Consider the following 24,829-nt stretch of genomic DNA (forward strand, 5'->3'; position numbering starts at 1 on the left):
GAGACTGAGTGAGGAGAGAGAGACTGAGTGAGGAGAGAGACTGAGTGAGGAGAGAGAGACTGAGTGAGGAGAGAGACTGAGTGAGGAGAGAGAGACTGAGTGAGGAGAGAGACTGAGTGAGGAGAGAGAGACTGAGTGAGAGAGTGAGAGAGACTGAGTGAGAGAGAGAGACTGAGTGAGGAGAGAGAGACTGAGTGAGGAGAGAGAGACTGAGTGAGGAGAGAGACTGAGTGAGGAGAGAGACTGAGTGAGGAGAGAGAGACTGAGTGAGGAGAGAGACTGAGTGAGGAGAGAGACTGAGTGAGGAGAGAGACTGAGTGAGGAGAGAGACTGAGTGAGGAGAGAGACTGAGTGAGGAGAGAGACTGAGTGAGGAGAGAGAGACTGAGTGAGGAGAGAGACTGAGTGAGGAGAGAGACTGAGTGAGGAGAGAGAGACTGAGTGAGGAGAGAGAGACTGAGTGAGGAGAGAGAGACTGAGTGAGGAGAGAGAGACTGAGTGAGGAGTGAAACTGAGTGAGGAGAGAGACTGAGTGAGGAGAGAGACTGAGTGAGGAGTGAGAGACTGAGTGAGGAGAGAGAGACTGAGTGAGGAGATAGAGACTGAGTGAGGAGAGAGAGACTGAGTGAGGACAGACACTGAGTGAGGAGAGAGAGACTGACTGAGGAGAGAGACTGAGTGAGGAGAGAGAGACCGAGTGTGGAGAGAGACTGAGCGTGGAGAGAGACTGAGTGAGGAGAGAGACTGAGTGAGGAGAGAGAGACTGAGTGAGGAGAGAGTGTCTGGGTGAGGAAAGAGAGACTGAGTGAGGAGAGAGAGTCTGAGTGAGGAGAGAGAGACTGAGTGAGGAGAGAGACTGAGTGAGGAGAGAGAGACTGAGTGAGGAGAGAGACTGAGTGAGGAGAGAGAGACTGAGTGAGGAGAGAGAGACTGAGTGAGGAGAGAGAGACTGAGTGAGGAGAGAGACTGAGTGAGGAGAGAGACTGAGTGAGGAGAGAGACTGAGTGAGGAGAGAGAGACTGAGTGAGGAGAGAGAGACTGAGTGAGGAGAGAGAGACTGAGTGAGGAGAGAGAGACTGAGTGAGGAGAGAGACTGAGTGAGGAGAGAGAGACTGAGTGAGGAGAGAGAGACTGAGTGAGGAGAGAGAGACTGAGTGAGGAGAGAGAGACTGAGTGAGGAGAGAGAGACTGAGTGAGGAGAGAGACTGAGTGAGGAGAGAGACTGAGTGAGGAGAGAGAGACTGAGTGAGGAGAGAGAGACTGAGTGAGGAGAGAGAGACTGAGTGAGGAGAGAGACTGAGTGAGGAGAGAGAGACTGAGTGAGGAGAGAGAGACTGAGTGAGGAGAGAGAGACTGAGTGAGGAGAGAGAGACTGAGTGAGGAGAGAGAGACTGAGTGAGGAGAGAGAGACTGAGTGAGGAGAGAGACTGAGTGAGGAGAGAGACTGAGTGAGGAGAGAGAGACTGAGTGAGGAGAGAGAGACTGAGTGAGGAGAGAGACTGAGTGAGGAGGAGAGACTGAGTGAGGAGAGAGACTGAGTGAGGAGAGAGACTGAGTGAGGAGAGAGAGACTGAGTGAGGAGAGAGAGACTGAGTGAGGAGAGAGAGACTGAGTGAGGAGAGAGACTGAGTGAGGAGAGAGAGACTGAGTGAGGAGAGAGAGACTGAGTGAGGAGAGAGAGACTGAGTGAGGAGAGAGACTGAGTGAGGAGAGAGAGACTGAGTGAGGAGAGAGAGACTGAGTGAGGAGAGAGAGACTGAGTGAGGAGAGAGACTGAGTGAGGAGAGAGACTGAGTGAGGAGAGAGACTGGGTGAGGAGAGAGACTGAGTGAGGAGAGAGACTGAGTGAGGAGAGAGACTGGGTGAGGAGAGAGACTGAGTGAGGAGAGAGACTGAGTGAGGAGAGAGAGACTGGGTGAGGAGAGAGACTGAGTGAGGAGAGAGACTGAGTGAGGAGAGAGACTGAGTGAGAGAGAGAGACTGAGTGAGGAAAGAGAGACTGGGTGAGGAGAGAGACTGGGTGAGGAGAGAGACTGAGTGAGGAGAGAGACTGAGTGAGGAGAGAGACTGAGTGAGGAGAGAGACTGAGTGAGGAGAGAGAGACTGAGTGAGGAGAGAGACTGAGTGAGGAGAGAGAGACTGAGTGAGGAGAGAGACTGAGTGAGGAGAGAGACTGAGTGAGGAGAGAGACTGGGTGAGGAGAGAGACTGAGTGAGGAGAGAGACTGAGTGAGGAGAGAGAGACTGAGTGAGGAGAGAGAGACTGGGTGAGGAGAGAGACTGAGGGAGGAGAGAGACTGAGTGAGGAGAGAGAGACTGAGTGAGGAAAGAGAGACTGGGTGAGGAGAGAGACTGAGTGAGGAGAGAGACTGAGTGAGGAGAGAGAGACTGAGTGAGGAGAGAGAGACTGGGTGAGGAGAGAGACTGGGTGAGGAGAGAGACTGAGTGAGGAGAGAGACTGAGTGAGGAGAGAGAGACTGGGTGAGGAGAGAGACTGAGTGAGGAGAGAGACTGAGTGAGGAGAGAGACTGAGTGAGGAGAGAGACTGAGTGAGGAGAGAGAGACTGAGTGAGGAAAGAGAGACTGGGTGAGGAGAGAGACTGAGTGAGGAGAGAGACTGAGTGAGGAGAGAGAGACTGAGTGAGGAGAGAGAGACTGGGTGAGGAGAGAGACTGGGTGAGGAGAGAGACTGAGTGAGGAGAGAGAGACTGGGTGAGGAGAGAGACTGGGTGAGGAGAGAGACTGGGTGAGGAGAGAGACTGAGTGAGGAGAGAGACTGAGTGAGGAGAGAGAGACTGAGTGAGGAGAGAGAGACTGAGTGAGGAGAGAGAGACTGAGTGAGGAAAGAGAGACTGGGTGAGGAGAGAGAGACTGAGTGAGGAGAGAGACTGAGTGAGGAGAGAGAGACTGAGTGAGGAGAGAGAGACTGGGTGAGGAGTGAGACTGAGTGAGGAGAGAGACTGAGTGAGGAGAGAGAGACTGAGTGAGGAGAGAGACTGGGTGAGGAGAGAGACTGGGTGAGGAGAGAGACTGAGTGAGGAGAGAGACTGAGTGAGGAGAGAGAGACTGAGTGAGGAGAGAGAGACTGAGTGAGGAGAGAGAGACTGAGTGAGGAGAGAGACTGAGTGAGGAGAGAGACTGAGTGAGGAGAGAGACTGAGTGAGGAGAGAGAGACTGAGTGAGGAGAGAGACTGAGTGAGGAGAGAGAGAGACTGAGCGAGGAGAGAAAGACTGAGTAAGGAGATAGAGACTGAGTGAGGAGATAGAGACTGAGTGAGGAGAGAGAGACTGAGTGAGGACAGAGACTGAGTGAGGAGAGAGAGACTGGGTGAGGAGAGAGACTGAGTGAGGAGAGAGACTGAGTGAGGAGAGAGAGACTGGGTGAGGAGAGAGACTGAGTGAGGAGAGAGACTGAGTGAGGAGAGAGACTGAGTGAGGAGAGAGACTGAGTGAGGAGAGAGAGACTGAGTGAGGAGAGAGAGACTGAGTGAGGAGAGAAACTGCGTGAGGGGAGAGAAACTGAGTGAGGAGATAGAGACTGAGTGAGGAGAGAGACTGAGTGAGGAGAGAGACTGAGTGAGGAGAAAGACTGAGTGAGGAGAGAAATTGAGTGAGGAGAGAGAGAGACTGAGCGAGGAGAGAAAGACTGAGTAAGGAGATAGAGACTGAGTGAGGAGATAGAGACTGAGTGAGGAGAGAGAGACTGAGTGAGGACAGAGACTGAGTGAGGAGAGAGAGACTGACTGAGGAGAGAGACTGAGTGAGGGGAGAGAGACTGAGTGAGAAGAGAGACTGAGTGAGGAGAGAGACTGAGTGAGGAGTGAGAGACTGAGTAGGAGTGAAATTGAGTGAGGAGAGAGAGACTGAGTGAGGAGAGAGACTGAGTGAGGCGAGAGAGACTGAGTGAGGAGAGAGAGACTGAGTGAGGAGAGAGAGACTGAGTGAGGAGAGAGAGACTGATTGAGGAGATAGAGGCTGAGTGAGGAGAGAGAGACTGAGTGAGGAGTGAAACTGAGTGAGGAGAGAGAGACTGAGTAAGGAGAGAGACTGAGTGAGGAGAGAGACTGAGTGAGGAGTGAGAGACTGAGTGAGGAGAGAAACTGAGTGAGGAGAGAGAGACTGAGTGAGGAGAGAGACTGAGTGAGGAGAGAAACTGAGTGAAGAGAGAGAGAGACTGAGCAAGGAGAGAGAGACTGAGTGAGGAGAGAAACTGATTGAGAAGAGAGAGACTGAGCGAGTAGAGAGAGACTGAGTGAGGAGAGAAACTGACTAAGGAGAGAGAGAGACTGAGTGAGGAAAGAGAGACTGAGTGAGGAGAGAGAGACTGAGTGAGGAGAGAGACTGAGTGAGGAGAGAGAGACTGAGTGAGGAGAGAGAGACTGAGTGATTAGAGAGACTGAGCGAGGAGAGAGACTGAGTGAGGAGAGAGATGAGTGAGGAGAGAGAGACTGAGTGAGGAGTGAAACTGAGTGAGGCGAGAGAGACTGAGTGAGGACAGAGACTGAGTGAGGAGAGAGACTGAGTGAGGAGAGAGAGACTGAGTGAGGAGAGAGAGACTGAGTGAGGAGAGAGAGACTGAGTGAGGAGAGAGAGACTGAGTGAGGAGAGAGAGACTGAGTGAGGAGAGAGAGACTGAGTGAGGAGAGAAACTGAGTGAGGAGAGAGAGACTGAGTGAGGAGAGAGACTGAGTGAGGAGAGAGACTGAGTGAGGAGAGAGAGACTGAGTGAGGAGAGAAACTGAGTGAGGAGAGAGAGACTGAGTGAGGAGAGAGAGACTGAGTGAGGAGAGAAACTGAGTGAGAGAGAGAGAGACTGAGTGAGGAGAGAGACTGAGTGAGGAGAGAGACTGAGTGAGGAGAGACTGAGACTGAGAGACTGAGGAGAGAGAGACTGAGTGAGGAGAGAGAGACTGAGTGAGGAGAGAGAGACTGAGTGAGGAGAGAGACTGAGGAGGAGAGAGAGACTGAGTGAGGAGAGAGAGACTGAGTGAGGAAAGAGAGACTGGGTGAGGAGAGAGACTGAGTGAGGAGAGAGACTGAGGAGGAGAGAGAGACTGAGTGAGGAGAGAGAGACTGAGTGAGGAGAGAGACTGACTGAGGAGAGAGACTGAGGAGGAGAGAGACTGAGTGAGGAGAGAGAGACTGGGTGAGGAGAGAGACTGAGTGAGGAGAGAGACTGAGTGAGGAGAGAGACTGAGTGAGGAGAGAGACTGAGTGAGGAGAGAGAGACTGAGTGAGGAGAGAGAGACTGGGTGAGGAGAGAGAGACTGAGTGAGGAGAGAGACTGAGTGAGGAGAGAGAGACTGAGTGAGAGAGACTGAGAGGGGAGAGAGACTGAGTGAGGAGAGAGACTGAGTGAGGAGAGAATGACTGAGTGAGGAAAGAGAGACTGAGTGAGGAGAGAGAGACTGAGTGAGGAGAGAGAGACTGAGTGAGGAGAGAGACTGAGTGAGGAGAGAGAGACTGAGTGAGGAGAGAGACTGAGTGAGGAGAGAGAGACTGAGTGAGGAGAGAGAGACTGAGTGAGGAGATAGAGACTGAGTGAGGAGAGAGAGACTGAGTGAGGAGAGAGACTGAGTGAGGAGAGAGAGACTGAGTGAGGAGAGAGACTGAGTGAGGAGAGAGACTGAGTGAGGAGAGAGAGTGAGTGAGGAGAGAGACTGAGTGAGGAGAGAGAGACTGAGTGAGGAGAGAGACTGAGTGAGGAGAGAAACTGAGTGAAGAGAGAGAGACTGAGCAAGGAGAGAGAGACTGAGTGAGAGAAACTGATTGAGAAGAGAGAGACTGAGTGAGGAGAGAGAGACTGAGTGAGGAGAGAGAGACTGTGTGAGGAGATAGAGACTGAGTGAGGAGTGAGAGACTGAGAGGAGAGAGAGACTGAGTGAGGAGAGAGACTGAGTGAGGAGAGAGAGACTGAGTGAGGAGAGAGAGACTGAGTGAGTAGAGAGACTGAGCGAGGAGAGAGACTGAGTGAGGAGAGAGATGAGTGAGGATTGAGAGACTGAGTGAGGAGTGAAACTGAGTGAGGCGAGAGAGACTGAGTGAGGACAGAGACTGAGTGAGGAGAGACACTGAGTGAAGAGAGAGAGACTGAGCGAGGAGAGAGAGACTGAGTGAGGAGAGAGAGACTGAGTGAGGAGAGAGAGACTGATTGAGGAGATAGAGGCTGAGTGAGGAGAGAGAGACTGAGTGAGGAGTGAAACTGAGTGAGGAGAGAGAGACTGAGTAAGGAGAGAGACTGAGTGAGGAGAGAGACTGAGTGAGGAGAGAGAGACTGAGTGAGGAGAGAAACTGAGTGAGGAGAGAGAGACTGAGTGAGGAGAGAGACTGAGTGAGGAGAGAAACTGAGTGAAGAGAGAGAGAGACTGAGCAAGGAGAGAGAGACTGAGTGAGGAGAGAGACTGAGTGAGGAGAGAAACTGATTGAGAAGAGAGAGACTGAGCGAGTAGAGAGAGACTGAGTGAGGAGAGAAACTGACTAAGGAGAGAGAAACTGAGTGAGGAAAGAGAGACTGAGTGAGGATAGAGAGACTGAGTGAGGAGTGAAACTGAGTGAGGAGAGAGAGACTGTGTGAGGAGAGACAGACTGAGTGAGGAGAGAGAGACTGAGTGAGGAGAGAGAGACTGAGTGAGGAGAGAAACTGATTGAGAAGAGAGAGACTAAGTGAGGAGAGAGAGACTGAGTGAGGAGTGAGAGACTGAGTGAGGAAATGAAACTGAGTGAGGCGAGAGAGACTGAGTGAGGAGAGAGACTGAGTGAGGAGAGAGAGACTGTGTGAGGGGAGACAGACTGAGTGAGGAGAGAGAGACTGAGTGAGGAGAGAGAGACTGAGTGAGGAGAGAAACTGATTGAGGAGAGAGACTGAGAGAGAGAGAGAGACTGAGTGAGGAGAGAGACTGAGTGAGGAGAGAGACTGTGTGGGAAGAGACAGACTGAGTGAGGAGAGAGAGACTGAGCAAGGAGAAAGAGACTGAGTGAGGAGAGAGACTGAGTGAGGAGAGAAACTGATTGAGAAGAGAGAGACTGAGTGAGGAGAGAGAGACTGAGTGAGGAGAGAGAGACTGAGTGAGGAGAGAGAGACTGAGTGAGGAGTGAAACTGAGTGAGGCGAGAGAGACTGAGTGAGGAGAGAGACTGAGTGAGGAGAGAGACTGAGTGAGGAGAGAGAGACTGTGTGAGGAGAGACAGACTGAGTGAGGAGAGAGAGACTGAGTGAGGAGAGAGAGACTGAGTGAGGAGAGAAACTGATTGAGAAGAGAGAGACTAAGTGAGGAGAGAGAGACTGAGTGAGGAAAGAGAGACTGAGTGAGGATAGAGAGACTGAGTGAGGATAGAGAGACTGTGTGAGGAGAGACAGACTGAGTCAGGAGAGAGAGACTGAGTGAGGAGTGAAACTGAGTGAGGAGAGAGAGACTGAGTGAGGAGAGAGACTGAGTGAGGAGAGAGACTGAGTGAGGAGAGAGAGACTGTGTGAGGAGAGAGAGACTGAGTGAGGAGAGAGAGACTGAGTGAGGAGAGAGAGACTGAGTGAGGAGAGAAACTGATTGAGAAGAGAGAGACTAAGTGAGGAGAGAGAGACTGAGTGAGGAAAGAGAGACTGAGTGAGGATAGAGAGACTGAGTGAGGATAGAGAGACTGTGTGAGGAGAGACAGACTGAGTGAGGAGAGAGAGACTGAGTGAGGAGAGAGAGACTGTGTGAGGAGATAGAGACTGAGTGAGGAGAGAGAGACTGAGTGAGGAGAGAGACTGAGTGAGGAGAGAGACTGAGTGAGGAGAGAGACTGAGTGAGGAGAGAGAGACTGAGTGAGGAGAGAGAGACTGACTGAGGAGAGAGACTGAGTGAGGAGAGAGAGAGTGAGGAGAGAGACTGAGAGGAGAAACTGAGTGAGGAGAGAGAGACTGAGTGAGGAGAGAGAGTGAGAGAGACTGAGTGAGGAGAGAGAGACTGAGTGAGGAGAGAGAGACTGAGTGAGGAGAGAGAGACTGAGTGAGGAGAGAGAGACTGAGTGAGGAGATAGAGAGACTGAGTGAGGAGAGAGAGACTGAGTGAGGAGAAACTGAGTGAGGAGAGAGAGACTGAGTGAGGAGTGAAACTGAGTGAGGAGAGAGACTGAGTGAGGAGAGAGAGACTGAGTGAGGAGAGAGACTGAGTGAGGAGAGAGAGACTGAGTGAGGAGAGAGACTGAGTGAGGAGAGAAACTGAGTGAAGAGAGAGAGAGACTGAGCAAGGAGAGAGAGACTGAGTGAGGAGAGAGACTGAGTGAGGAGAGAAACTGATTGAGAAGAGAGAGACTGAGCGAGTAGAGAGAGACTGAGTGAGGAGAGAAACTGACTAAGGAGAGAGAAACTGAGTGAGGAAAGAGAGACTGAGTGAGGATAGAGAGACTGAGTGAGGAGTGAAACTGAGTGAGGAGAGAGAGACTGAGTAAGGAGAGAGAGACTGAGTGAGGAGAGAGACTGAGTGAGGAGTGAGAGACTGAGTGAGGAGAGAGACTGAGCGAGGAGAGAGACTGAGTGAGGAGAGAGATGAGTGAGGATTGAGAGACTGAGTGAGGAGAGAGAGACTGAGTGATTAGAGAGACTGAGTGAGGAGAGAGAGACTGAGTGAGGAGAGACTGAGAGGAGAGAGACTGAGTGAGGAGAGAGACTGAGAGGAGAGACTGAGAGGACTGAAACTGAGTGAGGAGAGAGACTGAGTGAGGAGAGAGACTGAGTGAGGAGAGAGAGACTGAGTGAGGAGAGAGACTGAGTGAGGAGAGAGAGACTGAGTGAGGAGAGAGAGACTGAGTGAGGAGAGAGAGACTGAGTGAGGAGAGAGAGACTGAGTGAGGAGAGAGAGACTGAGTGAGGAGAGAGAGACTGAGTGAGGAGAGAGAGACTGAGTGAGGAGAGAGAGACTGAGTGAGGAGAGAGACTGAGTGAGGAGAGAGACTGAGTGAGGAGAGAGACTGAGTGAGGAGGAGAGAGAGACTGAGACTGAGTGAGGAGAGAGACTGAGTGAGGAGAGAAACTGAGTGAGAGAGAGAGAGACTGAGTGAGAGAGAGACTGAGAGAGGAGAGAGAGACTGAGTGAGGAGAGAAACTGATTGAGAAGAGAGAGACTGAGCGAGTAGAGAGAGACTGAGTGAGGAGAGAAACTGAGTGAGGAGAGAGAACTGAGTGAGGAAAGAGAGACTGAGTGAGGATAGAGAGACTGAGTGAGGAGAGAAACTGAGGAGGAGAGAGAGACTGTGTGAGGAGAGACAGACTGAGTGAGGAGAGAGAGACTGAGTGAGGAGAGAGAGACTGAGTGAGGAGAGAAACTGATTGAGAAGAGAGAGACTAAGGAGGAGAGAGAGACTGAGTGAGGAGAGAGAGACTGAGTGAGGAGATGAAACTGAGAGGCGAGAGAGACTGAGTGAGGAGAGAGACTGAGTGAGGAGAGAGAGACTGAGTGAGGAGAGACAGACTGAGTGAGGAGAGAGAGACTGAGTGAGGAGAGAGAGACTGAGTGAGGAGAGAAACTGAGTGAGAGAGAGAGACTGAGTGAGGAGAGAGAGACTGAGGAGGAGAGAGAGACTGAGTGAGGAGAGAGAGACTGAGGAGAGAGACTGAGAGACTGAGTGAGAAGAGAGAGACAGTGAGGAGAGAGAATGATTGAGGAGAGAGAGACTGAGTGAGGAGAGAGACTGAGTGAGGAGAGAGAGACTGAGTGAGGAGAGAGAGACTGAGTGAGGAGAGAGAGACTGAGTGAGGAGAGAGACTGAGTGAGGAGAGAGAGACTGAGTGAGGAGAGAGACTGAGTGAGGAGAGAGACTGAGTGAGGAGAGAGAGACTGAGTGAGGAGAGAGACTGAGTGAGGAGAGAGAGACTGACTGAGAGAGAGAGAGACTGAGTGAGGAGAGAGAGACTGAGTGAGGAGAGAGAGACTGAGTGAGGAGAGAGACTGAGTGAGGAGAGAGAGACTGAGTGAGGAGAGAGAGACTGAGTGAGGAGAGAGAGACTGAGGAGAGAGAGACTGAGGAGGAGAGAGAGACTGAGTGAGGAGAGAAACTGGTGAGGAGAGAGAGACTGAGTGAGGAGAGAAAGTCTGAGTGAGAAGAGAGAGACTGAGTGAGGAGAGAGACTGAGTGAGGAGAGAGAGACTGAGTGAGGAGAGAGAGACTGAGTGAGGAGAGAGAGACTGAGTGAGGAGAGAGAGACTGAGTGAGGAGAGAGAGACTGAGTGAGGAGAGAAACTGAGTGAGGAGAGAGAGACTGAGTGAGGAGAGAGAGACTGAGTGAGGAGAGAGACTGAGTGAGGAGAGAGAGACTGAGTGAGGAGAGAGAGACTGAGTGAGGAGAGAGAGACTGAGTGAGGAGAGAGAGACTGAGTGAGGAGAGAGAGACTGAGTGAGGAGAGAGAGACTGAGTGAGGAGAGAGACTGAGTGAGGAGAGAGAGACTGAGTGAGGAGAGAGAGACTGAGTGAGAGGAGAGAGACTGAGTGAGGAGAGAGACTGAGTGAGGAGAGAGACTGAGGAGAGAGACTGAGTGAGGAGGAGAGAGACTGAGTGAGGAGAGAGAGACTGAGTGAGGAGAGACTGAGGAGGAGAGAGAGACTGAGTGAGGAGAGAGAGACTGAGTGAGGAGAGAGAGACTGAGTGAGGAGAGAGAGACTGAGTGAGGAGAGAGAGAGTGAGGAGACTGAGTGAGGAGAGAGACTGAGTGAGGAGAGAGACTGAGTGAGGAGAGAGAGACTGAGTGAGGAGAGAGACTGAGTGAGGAGTGAGAGACTGAGTGAGGAGAGAAACTGAGTGAGGAGAGAGAGACTGAGTGAGGAGAGAGACTGAGTGAGGAGAGAAACTGAGTGAAGAGAGAGAGACTGAGCAAGGAGAGAGAGACTGAGTGAGGAGAGAGACTGAGTGAGGAGAGAAACTGATTGAGAAGAGAGAGACTGAGCGAGTAGAGAGAGACTGAGTGAGGAGAGAAACTGACTAAGGAGAGAGAGAGACTGAGTGAGGAAAGAGAGACTGAGTGAGGAGAGAGACTGAGTGAGGAGAGAGACTGAGTGAGGAGAGAGAGACTGTGTGAGGAGAGACAGACTGAGTGAGGAGAGAGAGACTGAGTGAGGAGAGAGAGACTGAGTGAGGAGAGAAACTGAGTGAGAAGAGAGAGACTGAGTGAGGAGAGAGAGACTGAGTGAGGAGTGAGAGACTGAGTGAGGAGTGAAACTGAGTGAGGCGAGAGAGACTGAGTGAGGAGAGAGACTGAGTGAGGAGAGAGACTGAGTGAGGAGAGAGAGACTGAGTGAGGAGAGAGAGACTGAGTGAGGAGAGAGAGACTGAGTGAGGAGAGAAACTGATTGAGAAGAGAGAGACTGAGTGAGGAGAGAGAGACTGAGTGAGGAGAGAGAGACTGAGTGAGGAGAGAGACTGAGTGAGAGAGAGAGACTGAGTGAGGAGAGAGAGACTGAGTGAGGAGAGAGAGACTGAGTGAGGAGAGAGAGACTGAGTGAGAAGAGAGAGACTGAGTGAGGAGAGAGAGACTGAGTGAGGAGAGAGAGACTGAGTGAGGAGAGAGAGACTGAGTGAGGAGAGAGAGTGAGGAGAGAGAGACTGAGGAGAGAGAGACTGAGTGAGGAGAGAGAGACTGAGTGAGGAGAGAGAGACTGAGTGAGGAGAGAGAGACTGAGTGAGGAGAGAGAGACTGAGTGAGGAGAGAGAGACTGAGTGAGGAGAGAGAGACTGAGTGAGGAGAGAGAGACTGAGTGAGGAGAGAGACTGAGTGAGGAGAGAGAGACTGAGTGAGGAGAGAGAGACTGAGTGAGGAGAGAGAGACTGAGTGAGGAGAGAGAGACTGAGTGAGGAGAGAGAGACTGAGTGAGGAGAGAGAGACTGAGTGAGGAGAGAGACTGAGTGAGGAGAGAGACTGAGTGAGGAGAGAGAGACTGTGTGAGGAGAGACAGACTGAGTGAGGAGAGAGAGACTGAGTGAGGAGAGAGAGACTGAGTGAGGAGAGAAACTGATTGAGAAGAGAGAGACTAAGTGAGGAGAGAGAGACTGAGTGAGGAGTGAGAGACTGAGTGAGGAGTGAAACTGAGTGAGGAGAGAGACTGAGTGAGGAGAGAGAGACTGAGTGAGGAGAGAGAGACTGAGTGAGGAGAGAGAGACTGAGTGAGGAGAGAGAGACTGAGTGAGAAGAGAGAGACTGACTGAGGAGAGAGTCTGAGTGAGGAGAGAGAGACTGAGTGAGGAGAGAGACTGAGTGAGGAGAGAGAGACTGAGTGAGAGAGAGACTGAGCGAGAGAGAGAGAGAGAGAGACTGAGGAGGAGAGAGACTGAGTGAGGAGAGAGAGACTGAGTGAGGAGAGAGAGACTGAGTGAGGAGAGAGAGACTGAGTGAGGAGAGAGAGACTGAGTGAGGAGAGAGAGACTGAGTGAGGAGAGAGAGACTGAGTGAGGAGAGAGAGACTGAGTGAGGAGATAGAGACTGAGTGAGGAGAGAGAGACTGAGTGAGGAGAGAGACTGAGTGAGGAGAGAGAGACTGAGTGAGGAGAGAGACTGAGTGAGGAGAGAGACTGAGTGAGGAGAGAGACTGAGTGAGGAGAGAAACTGAGTGAGGAGAGAGAGACTGAGTGAGGAGAGAGAGACTGAGTGAGGAGAGAAACTGAGTGAGAGAGAGAGAGACTGAGCAGGAGAGAGAGACTGAGAGAGAGACTGAGTGAGGAGAGAGAGACTGAGTGAAGAGAGAGACTGACTGAGAGAGACTGAGGAGAGAGAGACTAAGGAGAGAGAAACTGAGGAGGAAAGAGAGACTGAGTGAGGAGAGAGAGACTGAGTGAGGAGAGAGAGACTGAGTGAGGAGAGAGAGACTGAGTGAGGAGAGAGACTGAGTGAGGAGAGAGACTGAGTGAGGAGAGAGACTGAGTGAGGAGAGACTGAGAGAGAGAGACTGAGTGAGGAGAGAGACTGAGTGAGGAGAGAGACTGAGAGAGAGAGACTGAGTGAGGAGAGAGAGACTGAGTGAGGAGAGAGAGACTGGAGTGAGGAGAGAGACTGAGAGAGAGAGACTGAGTGAGGAGAGAGAGACTGAGTGAGGAGAGAGAGAGACTGAGTGAGGAGAGAGAGACTGAGACTGAGTGAGAGAGAGACTGAGTGAGGAGAGAGACTGAGTGAGGAGAGAGAGAGACTGAGTGAGGAGAGAGAGACTGAGTGAGGAGAGAGAGACTGAGTGAGGAGAGAGAGACTGAGTGAGGAGAGAGAGACTGAGTGAGGAGAGAGACTGAGTGAGGAGAGAGAGACTGAGTGAGGAGAAGACTGAGTGAGGAGAGAGAGACTGAGTGAGGAGAGAGACTGAGGAGAGAGAGACTGAGTGAGGAGAGAGACTGAGTGAGGAGAGAAACTGAGTGAGGAGAGAGAGACTGAGTGAGGAGAGAGACTGAGTGAGGAGAGAAACTGAGTGAGGAGAGAGAGACTGAGAGGAGAGAGAGACTGAGTGAGGAGAGAGAGACTGAGTGAGAGAGAGAGACTGAGCGAGGAGAGAGAGACTGAGTGAGGAGAGAAACTGAGTGAGAGAGAGAGACTGAGTGAGGAGAGAGACTGAGTGAGGAGAGAGACTGAGTGAGGAGAGAGAGACTGAGTGAGGAGAGAGAGACTGTGTGAGGAGAGACAGACTGAGTGAGGAGAGAGAGACTGAGTGAGGAGAGAGAGACTGAGTGAGGAGAGAGAACTGATTGAGAAGAGAGAGACTGAGTGAGAGAGAGAGACTGAGTGAGGAGAGAGACTGACTGAGGAGAGTGAGGCGAGAGAGACTGAGTGAGGAGAGAGACTGAGTGAGGAGAGAGAGACTGAGTGAGGAGAGACAGACTGAGTGAGGAGAGAGAGACTGAGTGAGGAGAGAGAGACTGAGTGAGGAGAGAGAGACTGATTGAGAAGAGAGAGACTAAGTGAGGAGAGAGAGACTGAGACTGGAGTGAGAGACTGAGTGAGGAGAGAGAGACTGAGTGAGGAGAGAGAGACTGAGTGAGGAGAGAGAGACTGAGTGAGGAGAGAGAGACTGAGTGAGGAGAGAGACTGAGTGAGGAGAGAGAGACTGAGTGAGGAGAGAGACTGAGAGGAGAGAGACTGAGTGAGGAGAGAGAGACTGAGAGAGAGAGAGACTGAGGAGAGAGAGACTGAGTGAGGAGAGAGAGAGACTGAGTGAGGAGAGAGAGACTGAGTGAGGAGAGAGAGAACTGAGTGAGAGAGAGAGACTGAGTGAGGAGAGAGAGACTGAGTGAGGAGAGAGAGGAGAGAGAGACTGAGTGAGGAGAGAGAGACTGAGTGAGGAGAGAGAGACTGAGTGAGGAGAGAGACTGAGTGAGGAGAGAGAGACTGAGTGAGGAGAGACTGAGAGAGAGAGACTGAGTGAGGAGAGAGAGACTGAGAGGACTGAGGAGAGAGAGACTGAGTGAGGAGAGAGAGACTGAGTGAGGAGAGAGACTGAGTGAGGAGAGAGAGACTGAGTGAGGAGAGAGAGACTGAGTGAGGAGAGAGAGACTGAGTGAGGAGAGAGAGACTGAGTGAGGAGAGAGACTGAGTGAGAGAGAGACTGAGTGAGGAGAGAGAGACTGAGTGAGAGAGAGAGAGAGAGACTGAGTGAGGAGAGAGAGACTGAGTGAGGAGAGAGACTGAGTGAGTGAGGAGAGAGAGAGACTGAGTGAGGAGAGAGAGACTGAGTGAGGAGAGAGAGACTGAGTGAGGAGAGAGAGACTGAGAGAGACTGAGTGAGGAGAGAGAGACTGAGTGAGGAGAGAGACTGAGTGAGGAGAGAGAGACTGAGAGAGAGACTGAGTGAGGAGAGAGAGACTGAGTGAGGAGAGAGAGACTGAGTGAGGAGAGAAACTGAGAGGAGGAGAGAGACTGAGTGAGGAGAGAGACTGAGGAGAGAGAGACTGAGTGAGGAGAGAGAGACTGAGTGAGGAGAGAGACTGAGTGAGGAGAGAGACTGACTGATTGAGAAGAGAGAGACTGAGGAGAGAGAGAGACTGAGTGAGGAGAGAGACTGACTAGGAGAGAGAGACTGAGGAGAGAGAGACTGAGTGAGGAGAGAGAGAGTGAGGAGAGAGACTGAGTGAGGAGAGAGAGACTGAGTGAGGAGAGAGAGACTGAGTGAGGAGAGAGAGACTGAGTGAGGAGAGAGAGACTGAGTGAGGAGAGAGAACTGAGTTGAGAAGAGAGAGACTGAGTGAGGAGAGAGAGACTGAGTGAGGAGAGAGACTGAGTGAGGAGACTGAGTGAGGCGAGAGAGACTGAGTGAGGAGAGAGACTGAGTGAGGAGAGAGAGACTGAGGAGAGAGAGAGACTGAGTGAGGAGAGAGAGACTGAGTGAGGAGAGAGAGACTGAGAGGAGAGAAACTGAGTGAGGAGAGAGACTGAGAGGAGAGAGAGACTGAGTGAGGAGAGAGAGACTGAGTGAGGAGAGAGACTGAGTGAGGAGAGAGACTGACTGAGTGAGGAGAGAGAGACTGAGTGAGGAGAGAGAGACTGAGTGAGGAGAGAGACTGAGTGAGGAGAGAGACTGAGTGAGGAGAGAGAGACTGAGAGACTGAGGAGGAGAGACTGAGTGAGGAGAGAGAGACTGAGTGAGGAGAGAGAGACTGAGTGAGAGAGAGAGACTGAGTGAGGAGAGAGAGACTGAGAGGAGATAGACTGAGTGAGGAGAGAGAGACTGAGTGAGGAGAGAAACTGAGTGAGGAGAGAGAGACTGAGTGAGGAGAGAGAGACTGAGTGAGGAGAGAGAGACTGAGTGAGGAGAGAGAGACTGAGTGAGGAGAGAGACTGAGTGAGGAGAGAAACTGAGTGAAGAGAGAGAGAGACTGAGCAAGGAGAGAGAGAGACTGAGGAGGAGAGAGACTGAGTGAGGAGAGAAACTGAGAGAAGAGAGAGACTGAGTGAGGAGAGAGAGACTGAGTGAGGAGAGAGAACTGACTAAGGAGAGAGAAACTGAGTGAGGAAAGAGAGACTGAGTGAGGATAGAGAGACTGAGTGAGGAGAGAGAGACTGATTGAGGAGATAGAGACTGAGTGAGAAGAGAGAGACTGACTGAGGAGAGAGTCTGAGTGAGGAGAGAGAGACTGAGTGAGGAGAGAGACTGAGTGAGGAGAGAGAGACTGAGTGAGGAGAGAGACTGAGTGAGGAGAGAAACTGAGTGAAGAGAGAGAGACTGAGCAAGGAGAGAGAGACTGAGTGAGGAGAGAGACTGAGTGAGGAGAGAAACTGATTGAGAAGAGAGAGACTGAGCGAGTAGAGAGAGACTGAGTGAGGAGAGAAACTGACTGAGGAGAGAGAAACTGAGTGAGGAAAGAGAGACTGAGTGAGGATAGAGAGACTGAGTGAGGAGAGAGAGACTGATTGAGGAGATAGAGACTGAGTGAGAAGAGAGAGACTGACTGAGGAGAGAGTCTGAGTGAGGAGAGAGAGACTGAGTGAGGAGAGAGACTGAGTGAGGAGTGAGAGACTGAGTGAGGAGTGAAACTGAGTGAGGAGAGAGAGACTGAGTGAGGAGAGAGACTGAGTGAGGAGAGAAACTGAGTGAAGAGAGAGAGACTGAGTAAGGAGAGAGAGACTGAGTGAGGAGAGAGACTGAGTGAGGAGAGAAACTGATTGAGAAGAGAGAGACTGAGTGAGTAGAGAGAGACTGAGTGAGGAGAGAGACTGAGTGAGGAGAGAGAAACTGAGTGAGGAGAGAGAGACTGAGTGAGGAGAGAGACTGAGTGAGGAGAGAGACTGAGTGAGGAGAGAGAGACTGTGTGAGGAGAGACAGACTGAGTGAGGAGAGAGAGACTGAGTGAGGAGAGAGAGACTGAGTGAGGAGAGAAACTGATTGAGAAGAGAGAGACTGAGTGAGGAGAGAGAGACTGAGTGAGGAGTGAGAGACTGAGTGAGGAGAGAGACTGAGTGAGGAGAGAGAGACTGAGTGAGGAGAGAGACTGAGTGAGGAGAGAGAGACTGAGTGAGGAGAGAGAGACTGAGTGAGGAGAGAGAGACTGAGTGAGGAGAGAGAGACTGAGTGAGGAGAGAAACTGATTGAGAAGAGAGAGACTAAGTGAGGAGAGAGAGACTGAGTGAGGAAAGAGAGACTGAGTGAGGATAGAGAGACTGTGTGAGAAGAGACAGACTGAGTGAGGAGAGAGAGACTGAGTGAGGAGAGAGAGACTGAGTGAGAGAGAGACTGAGTGAGGAGAGAGACTGAGTGAGGAGAGAGACTGAGTGAGGAGAGAGAGACTGAGTGAGGAGAGAGAGACTGAGTGAGGAGAGAGAGACTGAGACTGAGAGACTGAGGAGGAGAGAGAGACTGAGTGAGGAGAGAGAGACTGAGTGAGGAGAGAGAGACTGAGTGAGGAGAGAGACTGAGTGAGAGAGAGAGAGAGACTGAGGAGGAGAGAGACTGAGTGAGGAGAGAGAGACTGAGTGAGGAGAGAGAGACTGAGTGAGGAGAGAGAGACTGAGTGAGGAGAGAGAGACTGAGTGAGGAGAGAGAGACTGAGTGAGGAGAGAGAGACTGAGTGAGGAGAGAGAGACTGAGTGAGAGAGAGAGACTGAGTGAGGAGAGAGACTGAGAGAGAGAGACTGAGTGAGGAGAGAGAGACTGAGTGAGGAGAGAGAGACTGAGTGAGGAGAGAGAGACTGAGTGAGGAGAGAAACTGAGAGAGAGAGAGACTGAGTGAGGAGAGAGAGACTGAGTGAGGAGAGAGACTGACTGGAGAGAGAAACTGAGTGAGGAGAGAGAGACTGAGTGAGGAGAGAGAGACTGAGTGAGGAGAGAGAGACTGAGTGAGGAGAGAGAGACTGAGTGAGGAGAGAGACTGAGTGAGGAGAGAGACTGAGAGGAGAGAGAGACTGAGGAGGAGAGAGAGACTGAGACTGAGGAGAGAGAGACTGAGTGAGGAGAGAGAGTGAGAGAGAGAGACTGAGTAAGGAGAGAGAGACTGAGTGAGGAGAGAGAGACTGAGTGAGGAGAGAGACTGAGTGAGGAGAGAGACTGAGTGAGGAGAGAGAGACTGAGTGAGGAGAGAGAGACTGAGTGAGGAGAGAGAGACTGAGTGAGGAGAGAGAGACTGAGTGAGGAGAGAGAGACTGAGTGAGGAGAGAGAGACTGAGTGAGGAGAGAGACTGAGTGAGGAGAGAGAGACTGAGTGAGGAGAGAGAGACTGAGTGAGGAGAGAGAGAGAGAAACTGAGGAGAGAGAGACTGAGTGAGGAGAGAGAGACTGAGTGAGGAGAGAGACTGAGTGAGGAGAGAGAGACTGAGTGAGGAGAGAGAGACTGAGTGAGGAGAGAGAGACTGAGTGAGGAGAGAGAGACTGAGTGAGGAGAGAGAGACTGAGTGAGGAGAGAGAGACTGAGTGAGGAGAGAGAATGAGTGAGGAGAGAGAGACTGAGTGAGGAGAGAGACTGAGTGAGGAGAGAGAGACTGAGTGAGGAGAGAGAGACTGAGTGAGGAGAGAGAGACTGAGTGAGGAGAGAGACTGAGTGAGGAGAGAGAGACTGAGTGAGGAGAGAGACTGAGTGAGGAGAGAGAGACTGTGTGAGGAGAGACAGACTGAGAGAGAGAGAGACTGAGTGAGGAGAGAGAGACTGAGTGAGGAGAGAGAGACTGAGTGAGGAGAGAGACTGAGTGAGGAGAGAGAGACTGAGTGAGGAGAGAGAGACTGAGTGAGGAGAGAGAGACTGAGAGAGAGAGAGACTGAGGAGAGAGACTGAGTGAGGAGAGAGACTGAGTGAGGAGAGAGACTGAGTGAGGAGAGAGAGACTGCGTGAGGAGAGAGAGACTGAGTGAGGAGAGAGAGACTGAGTGAGGAGAGAGAGACTGAGTGAGGAGAGAGAGACTGAGTGAGGAGAGAGAGACTGAGTGAGGAGAGAGAGACTGAGTGAGGAGAGAAACTGATTGAGAAGAGAGAGACTAAGTGAGGAGAGAGAGACTGAGTGAGGAAAGAGAGACTGAGCGAGGATAGAGAGACTGTGTGGGAAGAGACAGACTGAGTGAGGAGAGAGAGACTGAGCAAGGAGAAAGAGACTGAGTGAGGAGAGAGACTGAGTGAGGAGAGAAACTGATTGAGAAGAGAGAGACTGAGCGAGTAGAGAGAGACTGAGTGAGGAGAGAAACTGAGTGAGAGGAGAGAGAGACTGAGTGAGGAGAGAGAGACTGAGTGAGGATAGAGAGACTGAGTGAGGAGAGAGAGACTGAGTGAGGAGAGAGAGACTGAGTGAGGAGAGAGAGGAGAGAGAGACTGAGTGAGGAGAGAGAGACTGAGTGAGAGAGAGACTGAGTGAGGAGAGAGAGACTGAGTGAGGAGAGAAACTGAGTGAGAGAGAGAGACTGAGTGAGGAGAGAGACTGAGTGAGGAGAGAGAACTGAGTGAGGAGAGAGAGACTGAGTGAGGAGAGAGAGACTGAGTGAGGAGAGAGACTGAGTGAGGAGAGAGAGAGAGAGAGAGACTGAGTGAGGAGAGAGAGACTGAGTGAGGAGAGAGAGACTGAGTGAGGAGAGAGAGACTGAGTGAGGAGAGAGAGACTGAGTGAGGAGAGAGACTGAGTGAGGAGAGAGACTGAGAGGAGAGAGAGACTGAGTGAGGAGAGAGAGACTGAGTGAGGAGAGAGAGACTGAGTGAGGAGAGACTGAGAGGAGAGAGACTGAGTGAGGAGAGAGAGAGGACTGAGAGACTGAGGAGGAGAGACTGAGTGAGAGAGAGAGACTGAGTGAGGAGAGAGAGACTGAGTGAGGAGAGAGAGACTGAGTGAGGAGAGAGAGACTGAGTGAGGAGAGAGAGAGACTGAGAGACTGAGGAGAGAGAGACTGAGTGAGGAGAGAGAGACTGAGTGAGAGAGAGACTGAGAGGAGAGAGACTGAGGAGGAGAGAGAGACTGAGTGAGGAGAGAGACTGAGAGGAGAGAGAGACTGAGTGAGGAGAGAGAGAGACTGAGTGGAGAGAGAGACTGAGAGACTGAGTGAGGAGAGAAGACTGATTGAGAAGAGAGAGACTGAGTGAGGAGAGAGACTGAGTGAGGAGAGAGACTGGAGAGAGAGAACTGAGTGAGGAGAGAGACTGAGTGAGGAGAGAGAGACTGAGTGAGGAGAGAAACTGAGAGAGAGAGAGACTGAGTGAGGAGAGAGACTGAGAGAGAGAGACTGAGTGAGGAGAGAGAGACTGAGTGAGGAGAGAAACTGAGAGGAGAGAGAGACTGAGTGAGGAGAGAGACTGAGAGGAGAGAGAGACTGAGTGAGAGAGAGAGACTGAGTGGAGAGAGAGACTGAGTGAGGAGAGAGAGACTGAGTGAGGAGAGAGACTGACTGAGAAGAGAGAGACTGAGGAGGAGAGAGAGACTGAGTGAGGAGAGAAGACTGACTGAGGAGAGAGAAGACTGAGTGAGGAAAGAGAGACTGAGTGAGGAGAGAGAGACTGAGTGAGGAGAGAGAGACTGACTGAGAGACTGAGGAGGAGAGAGAGACTGAGTGAGGAGAGAGAGAGAGAGAGAGAGACTGAGTGAGGAGAGAGACTGAGTGAGGAGAGAGAGACTGAGTGAGGAGAGAGAGACTGAGTGAGGAGAGAAGACTGAGTGAGGAGAGAGAGACTGAGTGAGGAGAGAGAGAGGAGAGAGACTGAGTGAGGAGAGAAACTGATTGAGAAGAGAGAGACTAAGTGAGGAGAGAGAGACTGAGTGAGGAGAGAGACTGAGTGAGGAGAGAAACTGAGTGAGGCGAGAGAGACTGAGTGAGGAGAGAGACTGAGTGAGGAGAGAGACTGAGTGAGGAGAGAGAGACTGTGTGAGGAGAGACAGACTGAGTGAGGAGAGAGAGACTGAGTGAGGAGAGAGAGACTGAGTGAGGAGAGAAACTGATTGAGAAGAGAGAGACTAAGTGAGGAGAGAGAGACTGAGTGAGGAGAGAGAGACTGAGTGAGGAGAGAGAGACTGAGTGAGGAGAGAGAGACTGAGTGAGGAGAGAGAGACTGAGTGAGGAGAGAGAGACTGAGTGAGGAGAGAGAGACTGAGTGAGGAGAGAGACTGAGTGAGGAGAGAGACTGAGTGAGGAGAGAGAGACTGAGAGAGAGAGAGACTGAGTGAGGAGAGAGACTGAGTGAGGAGAGAGACTGAGAGACTGAGTGAGGAGAGAGAGACTGAGTGAGGAGAGAGAGAGAGAGGAGAGAGAGACTGAGGAGGAGAGAGAGACTGAGAGGAGAGAGAGAGACTGAGAGGAGAGAGACTGAGTGAGGAGAGAGAGACTGAGTGAGGAGAGAGAGACTGAGTGAGGAGAGAGAGACTGAGAGAGAGAGACTGAGTGAGGAGAGAGAGAGAGGAGAGAGACTGAGTGAGAGAGAGACTGAGGAGGAGAGAGACTGAGTGAGGAGAGAGAGACTGAGTGAGGAGAGAGACTGAGTGAGGAGAGAGAGACTGAGTGAGGAGAGAGAGACTGAGGAGAGAGAGAGACTGAGTGAGGAGAGAGACTGAGTGAGGAGAGACTGAGAGGAGAGAGAGACTGAGTGAGGAGAGAGACTGAGTGAGGAGAGAGAGACTGAGTGAGGAGAGAGAGACTGAGTGAGGAGAGAGAGACTGAGTGAGGAGAGAGAGACTGAGTGAGGAGAGAGAGAGAGGAGAGAGACTGAGTGAGGAGAGAGAGACTGAGGAGGAGAGAGACTGAGTGAGGAGAGAGACTGAGTGAGGAGAGAGAGACTGAGTGAGGAGAGAGAGACTGAGACTGAGGAGACTGACTGAGTGAGGAGAGAGACTGAGTGAGGAGAGAGAGAGGAGAGAAGACTGAGGAGGAGAGAGAGACTGAGTGAGGAGAGAGAGACTGAGTGAGGAGAGAGAGACTGAGTGAGGAGAGAGACTGAGAGAGAGAGAGACTGAGTGAGGAGAGAGACTGAGTGAGGAGAGAGAGACTGAGTGAGGAGAGAGACTGAGAGAGAGATTGAGAAGAGAGAGACTGAGTGAGGAGGAGAGACTGAGTGAGGAGAGAGACTGAGTGAGGAGAGAAACTGAGTGAGGAGAGAGACTGAGAGACTGAGTGAGGAGAGAGACTGAGTGAGGAGAGAGAGACTGAGGAGGAGAGAGAGACTGAGTGAGGAGAGAGAGACTGAGTGAGGAGAGAGAGACTGAGTGAGGAGAGAGAGACTGAGTGAGAAGAGAGAGACTGAGTGAGGAGAGAGAGACTGAGTGAGGAGAGAGACTGAGTGAGGAGAGAGACTGAGAGACAGACTGAGGAGGAGAGAGAGACTGAGTGAGGAGAGAGAGACTGAGTGAGGAGAGAGACTGAGTGAGGAGAGAGAGACTGAGTGAGGAGAGAGACTGAGGAGGAGAGAGACTGAGAGGAGAGAGAGACTGAGTCTGAGAGACTGAGGAGGAGAGAGAGACTGAGTGAGGAGAGAGACTGAGTGAGGAGTGAGAGACTGAGTGAGGAGAGAGACTGAGTGAGGAGAGAGACTGAGTGAGGAGAGAGAGACTGAGTGAGGAGAGAAACTGCGTGAGGAGAGAGAAACTGAGTGAGGAGAGAGAGACTGAGTGAGGAGAGAGAGACTGATTGAGGAGAGAGAGACTGAGTGAGGAGAGAGAGACTGAGTGAGGAGAGAAACTGATTGAGAAGAGAGAGACTGAGTGAGGAGAGAGAGACTGAGTGAGGAGAGAGAGACTGAGTGAGGAGAGAGACTGAGTGAGGAGAGAGACTGAGGAGAGGAGAGAGACTGAGTGAGGAGAGAGAGACTGAGGAGAGAGAGACTGAGACTGAGAGTGAGAGACTGAGTGAGAGAGAGACTGAGTGAGGAGAGAGAGACTGAGTGAGGAGAGAGAGAGTGAGGAGAGAGACTGAGTGAGAGAGACTGAGAGAGACTGAGTGAGAGAGAGAGACTGAGCAAGGAGAGAGAGACTGAGTGAGGAGAGAGACTGAGTGAGGAGAGAAACTGATTGAGAGAGAGAGACTGAGCGAGGAGAGAGAGACTGAGTGAGGAGAGAGACTGAGTGAGGAGAGAGAGACTGAGTGAGGAAAGAGAGACTGAGTGAGGAGAGAGACTGAGTGAGGAGAGAGAGACTGAGTGAGGAGAGAGAGGAGAGAGACTGAGTGAGGAGAGAGACTGAGTGAGGAGAGAGAGAGGAGAGAGACTGAGTGAGGAGAGAGAGACTGAGTGAGGAGAGAGACTGAGTGAGGAGAGAGACTGAGTGAGGAGAGAGACTGAGTGAAGAGAGAGAGACTGAGCAAGGAGAGAGAGACTGAGTGAGGAGAGAGACTGAGTGAGGAGAGAAACTGATTGAGAAGAGAGAGACTGAGCGAGTAGAGAGAGACTGAGTGAGGAGAGAAACTGACTAAGGAGAGAGAGAGACTGAGTGAGGAAAGAGAGACTGAGTGAGGATAGAGAGACTGAGTGAGGAGAGAGAGACTGAGTGAGGAGAGAGAGACTGAGTGAGGAGAGAGAGACTGAGTGAGGAGAGAGAGACTGAGTGAGGAGAGAGAGACTGAGTGAGGAGAGAGAGACTGAGAGGAGAGAGAGACTGAGGAGGAGAGAGAGACTGAGTGAGGAGAGAGAGACTGAGGAGGAGAGAGAGACTGAGTGAGGAGAGAGACTGAGTGAGGAGAGAGACTGAGAGGAGAGAGACTGAGTGAGGAGAGAGAGACTGAGTGAGGAGGAGACTGACTGAGTGAGGAGAGAGACTGAGTGAGGAGAGAGAGACTGAGTGAGGAGAGAGAGACTGAGTGAGGAGAGAGAGACTGAGTGAGGAGAGAGAGACTGAGTGAGGAGAGAGAGACTGAGTGAGGAGAGAGAGACTGAGAGGAGAGAGAGACTGAGTGAGGAGAGAGAGACTGAGTGAGGAGAGAGAGACTGAGTGAGAGAGAAACTGAGTGAGAGAGACTGAGTGAGGAGAGAGAGACTGAGTGAGGAGAGAGAGACTGAGTGAGGAGAGAGACTGAGTGAGGAGAGAGACTGAGTGAGGAGAGAGAGACTGAGTGAGGAGAGAGAGACTGAGTGAGGAGAGAGACTGAGTGAGGAGAGAGAGACTGAGTGAGGAGAGAGACTGAGTGAGGAGAGAGACTGAGTGAGGAGAGAGAGACTGAGTGAGGAGAGAGAGACTGAGTGAGGAGAGAGACTGAGTGAGGAGAGAGACTGAGTGAGGAGAGAGACTGACTGAGGAGGAGAGACTGAGAGAGACTGAGTGAGGAGAGAGAGACTGAGTGAGGAGAGAGAGACTGAGTGAGGAGAGAAAGACTGAGTGAGGAGAGAGAGACTGAGTGAGGAGAGAGAATGAGTGAGGAGAGAGAGACTGAGTGAGGAGAGAGACTGAGTGAGGAGAGAGAGACTGAGTGAGGAGAGAGAGACTGAGTGAGGAGAGAGAGACTGAGTGAGGAGAGAGAGACTGAGTGAGGAGAGAGAGACTGAGTGAGGAGAGAGAGACTGAGTGAGGAGAGAGAGACTGAGTGAGGAGAGAGAGACTGAGAGAGACTGAGTGAGGAGAGAGAGACTGAGTGAGGAGAGAGAGACTGAGTGAGGAGAGAGAGACTGAGTGAGGAGAGAGACTGAGAGGAGAGAGAGACTGAGTGAGGAGAGAGAGACTGAGCAAGGAGAGAGAGACTGAGTGAGGAGAGAGAGACTGAGTGAGGAGAGAGACTGAGTGAGGAGAGAGAGACTGAGTGAGGAGAGAGACTGAGTGAGGAGAGAGACTGACTGAGAGAGAGAAACTGAGTGAGGAGAGAGACTGAGTGAGGAGAGAGACTGAGAGGAGAGAGACTGAGTGAGGAGAGAGAGACTGAGTGAGGAGAGAGACTGAGTGAGGAGAGAGAGACTGAGGAGGAGAGAGAGACTGAGTGAGGAGAGAAACTGAGGAGAAGAGAGAGACTGAGTGAGGAG

This window comes from Oncorhynchus tshawytscha, linkage group LG02, assembly GCF_018296145.1.
Source record: "Oncorhynchus tshawytscha isolate Ot180627B linkage group LG02, Otsh_v2.0, whole genome shotgun sequence".
Classification (NCBI taxonomy): Eukaryota; Metazoa; Chordata; class Actinopteri; order Salmoniformes; family Salmonidae; genus Oncorhynchus; species Oncorhynchus tshawytscha.